The sequence below is a fragment of the Ipomoea triloba genome, chromosome 9, assembly GCF_003576645.1.
Source record: "Ipomoea triloba cultivar NCNSP0323 chromosome 9, ASM357664v1".
In the NCBI taxonomy this organism is placed as follows: Eukaryota; Viridiplantae; Streptophyta; class Magnoliopsida; order Solanales; family Convolvulaceae; genus Ipomoea; species Ipomoea triloba.
This window is the reverse complement of record NC_044924.1, coordinates 16312265-16317245: the sequence shown is the minus strand read 5'-3', so window position 1 is coordinate 16317245 and position 4981 is coordinate 16312265.

Sequence of the window (4981 nt, the reverse complement as noted above, 5' to 3'; positions counted from 1 at the left end):
ATATATATATATATATATATATATATATATATATATATATATATATATATATATATATATATATATATATATATATATATATATATGGCCATCATTAAAAATGTTCTTACTTATAAGAATTGTAAGGATCCAATTTAAATATATCCCTTACAAGAATTAAATCAAGAATTGGGCTTTTAGAATAAATAATTAATTCCGGAATAAGAAATATATATGTATATATATATATCAATCGGAAAGATTAAGCCCAATTAAATTGAATAAATTGCCCGGTGGAAAATAATTACCGGTCTCAAGGCTTAGACGAAATTATGGTGTGTTACATAAACAGAGCTATGTCGAAGGAATGAACACAACAGAACTCATCTACTGATGGAATCGAGGAGTAGTAACAGGGCACAATATTCTCTAGGCCTTCAAAAACTAGTTCAACTTCAAAATTTCTGGAAAATATGTCGAACTGATCAAAGATAAAAAATATTCGTGATTCCAGAAAAGCTATCTACGACGAGCTTGACATGAGGGATCTGATTGAAAAGGAGAAACAAAAGAAATAAGCGTTGTAATTGTCATCTTTCTTTTTAGTCTTCATCTACTTCATTGTAATGATTTTCATATCTCAATAAAAAATGTGTTTTTAGGGTTGCGTTGAGTTTTTATTTCAAGTAATTTTACTCCTAGAAATATAAATTTTTAAGCTCAACTATTTGGCTGTTTGTAATGAAAATCCTTTCATGGATAAATTCAACCTTATGGTTAGAGTATTGGTTTTGACATCATCAAAAATGGAGAAATTGTTAGGAACCCTTTGTACTTAGATTTTAATGATACATAACTTAGGAGTTTAAACCCCTCGAATTCATCTATCAGGGCGAGTCCTTACATGAAACGAATCGATAGTCAAATCGTTATCTAGAAGAGTAATCAGCATGTAATCGTGGACATCAACTCATCATTCTTTATTTTACCCAAGTTGATAGTTCTCATTGATTATGTACTAAGGACGTATCATAAAGACCGAGGAATTGAAGACATGAAGATAAGAATACTAAGTGATAAGCACCAAGAATTATACTTAAAAACTGTCTAAAATGGATTAGAAGTGTAACGTTTTGCCATCCGATCATAACAATCTCGTGCATTTTAGCTCAGATGTGATTAAAATCTTCTAACATCAATCCTAGTAAAAGTTTTTAAGTATTTTACAGGTTGAAGAGGGATTTGAGGCTAAAACAGAGCAAAAGACAAACGAAGCCGCAAAGCAGCACCTTCCCACGCAGCCCAACACGCGTGTGGAGGGGCGTGGAATCTTTCCAGAAACCATCCACGCCCACCACCACGCGTGGTGGCATGCGTGGTTGGGCCAAGGGCTATTTCGGGAAATTTGTTCCCTTTTGTCACCTATATAAATCCCTTTTGCCCTAAACCTAGGGAGAGCTTCTTTAGAATATTTTAGATCTGAAAATTGTAGAGAGTTTTCTCCCCTCTTGGTGGAAAATTCCTTTTCTTCTAGGTTAGATTAGATTCAAGGGCAAGGATGAAGATTGGAATTTCAAGAACAAATTGTAAAAGAATCCCCTCTTGAGGGTGGTAACTATTCTCTCCAAATCTTAATCTAATATTTGTTTCTTTGAGATTTCCTTTCTTTTTCTTGTTTCTTTAGCATGTTAGAGTAGATTAGAAAGGGGATTGGTGGCCCCAAGGTTAAACTATGTGGATGTTTGATATAATTTCTATTTGAATTGTGAGTTTCTTGATTGTTGGATGATAAACGTGTGTGGATGATGTTCTTTAAGCTTTGTGCCTAGTGTGGCCACATTAGGTAGCAAACCCAAAGGAAGTGAGTGTGTGCGCGATAGCGGCTACTCACGAGTCTAACTCACCCACATCTCCGCCCTTAGTTCGAAAGGATGAGGTCCGAGAGGAGTGGTAGACAATGTGTTCGATGAAATGCCCCAACCGAATGAGGATGTGGGAGTCTAAAGTGTGACGCCACTTGGTAAAGTGCCACGAACTCCCTAGTCTGTTCCACATCTTTTGCTCGCAAGACCATACAAAGATAGACCACATAGGAAAGCCTAAAGCCCCAATCTCCGCCTTTCCATTTATTTTTATCACAACCATTATCCACCTTTCCCTCTTTTACAAATGAATCCTACCCCTAGCCATTCCCGTAACTCTTATCTTTCAACCTCTTAAATGCCAACATACTAATTCGTTCCCATTCGCCATCCTTGAGAGACACGACACTCGGGGAGTCTTGACTCTTCGTTTTACCATCTTCACATTCAACCTCACCACATACCCACAACATCACTAAGGCCAAGAGGTTATTAAAATGCCGAATCATGGAAGGGTCTACCTCTTGAAGTTTATCAAGGTCGAATGATAAAGAGCGATCACTCGAGGAGTTATTGGGAAAATGATAAAGTCAAGCATTCGAAGTTGAGCACCAAATGCACGAATCATTACACGATTCGATTGGACAAGGCAGAAACATTCTCTAAGTGACTTACAGTCTGAAGCCTTAAATTGTGGGATGATTTGTCTTGGACAAACCAAGTCCTAAGAACAGATCCCTAAATCAAGTTTCATAAAATGCCATGTTTTTTTGTGCAGAACTATAGGACAAATGTCTGCATGTATTAAGGTTTAAACGGCTAGAAAGTACTGGCACCCACATAGGCTCAATACCCTGCGGTTATTACACACTGATCAAAGGTGGTTTGAAATTTTGTCTTCCCTCCAACGGGAAAATTTTTCTCACCTATAAATAACACATTTCTATTCAAAAAGAGGTGTTGATCATTCTAAGAATTCACAAGTGTGGGGATAACTTCTTTATGCGGTTGTGCGATGATTAATGCTCTGTATATAATATTCTAAACTGATGCACCTTACGCTTTGAATTTACGCACCTTAAGCTGGATTAACATAAATATGAATTTGTAGAGAAGACCTTATATAGAATATTGGTTGTGTTTTGGAACTGCAAAAAAAGAAAAAAAAAACTGTCCTCAATTAAAGAAGCAAATTGTAAAAAATTGTGCACCTTAAGAAAGAAAACAACGTACCTTTTATATATACATACATATACATACATACATAATATATATATATATATATATATATATATATATATATATAATAAACATAATAAGTGTGAATGAAGGTTACACCCTTCATTTATGTCCATTTTTTCCGTTAAGTTTTTTTGTACATTATGCTATAAAAGTTGTACTTTACAATATGTTAGACAAACATACCCCTACCGTTATAACTTCCATTATCTTTTCCACTATTGTTATCATACACATGCATCCACTATATATTTTCTTTTTTTCTTCAATAATAATAATATATACACATTATATAAAATTTATAAAAATATTTTACATTATTATTATTATTATTTACAATAATTTAAATATCTAAAATCTAAATAAATTTAAAATTTTAATATAAAATATTAATATTGGGCACCTATTTTTTGCGCATCGCACATAAGAAAAACTAGTATATATATATATATATATATATTGGGAAAATGGCATCTTTAGTCCCTAAGTTATAGGGGTAGTGTAGACTCAGTCCCTAAGTTATGGCTGTATGCGAGTTTAGTCCCTCAGTTACTCACAAAGTGGCGAGTTTAGTCCCTGAACATTAAATTTGACGAAAAAATTAAAAAATATTCAAAATTTGAGGGGTAAAATAGGAAATTCACATTTTATTATTCTTCTTATATCAAAACCACTTTTACAACATTATTTTTTCACTTCTTAGCCTAATTATTTTCAATATTTTTCATTTTTAAAAGCATTTTAATAACTTTCAAATGACTTGTTAGGAACCTGACTCTCGTATAACACACTTAAAACTTAGCACAAATAAAGAAATGCATGATCATTGTATTTAGGTGTATGAAACACACTGTCCTAACAAGTTTTTATCTTTTTACTAAGCAACAAATGTAATAAAATTAAAACTTTTGAGATTTTTTTACACACTATCCTATCTCAAAAGTTTTAATTTTATTACATTTGTTGCTTAGTAAAAAGATAAAAACTTGTTAGGATAGTGTGTTTCATACACCTAAATACAATGATCATGCATTTCTTTATTTGTGCTAAGTTTTAAGTGTGTTATACGAGAGTGAGGTTCCTAACAAGTCATTTGAAAGTTATTAAAATGCTTTTAAAAATGAAAAATCTTGAAAATAATTAGGCTAAGAAGTGAAAAATAATGTTGTAAAAGTGGTTTTGATATAAGAAGAATAATAAAATGTGAATTTCCTATTTTACCCCTCAAATTTTGAATATTTTTAAATTTTTTCGTCAAATTTAATGTTCAGGGACTAAACTCGCCACTTTGTGAATAACTGAGGGACTAAACTCGCATACAGCCATAACTTAGGGACTGAGTCTACACTACCCCTATAACTCAGGGACTAAAGATGCCATTTTCCCATATTTATTTATTTATTTATATTTATATATGAGTAATGCTACCTACCTCTACCTCTCCTAAAATCTCCCTCTTGACATGACACTTTTTATTGATGATTTAGTCTTTGATAATAAGTTAGTGCAATGAGGTCTCAATTCATGACATCTAATTGTTATAAGCCATGTTAGGAATGATTTTAAGTAGGGGGCTTTTTAGAGGAACAAAGCATATGTATATGATCAAACGTGAACTTGGTTTCTCGTGATAAGTGTGGACTAATTTGATCAGTCCATCTAGGATGATTAATGACTAAAAATGACGGGGTCAATTTTATAAATATAAGTATAAGAAAATCAACTAAGGGAATCAATGCATGTATTTTTTTAATATAACAAAATTAATTAGACCAAGTCTATTCTTTTTGCAAACTAATATCAGTAACTCAATTGCACATGAGATAACACCAACCACAAAAAAAAAAAAAAAAAAAAAAAAAAAAAAAAAAAAAAAAAAAAAAAAAAAAAAAAAAAAAAAA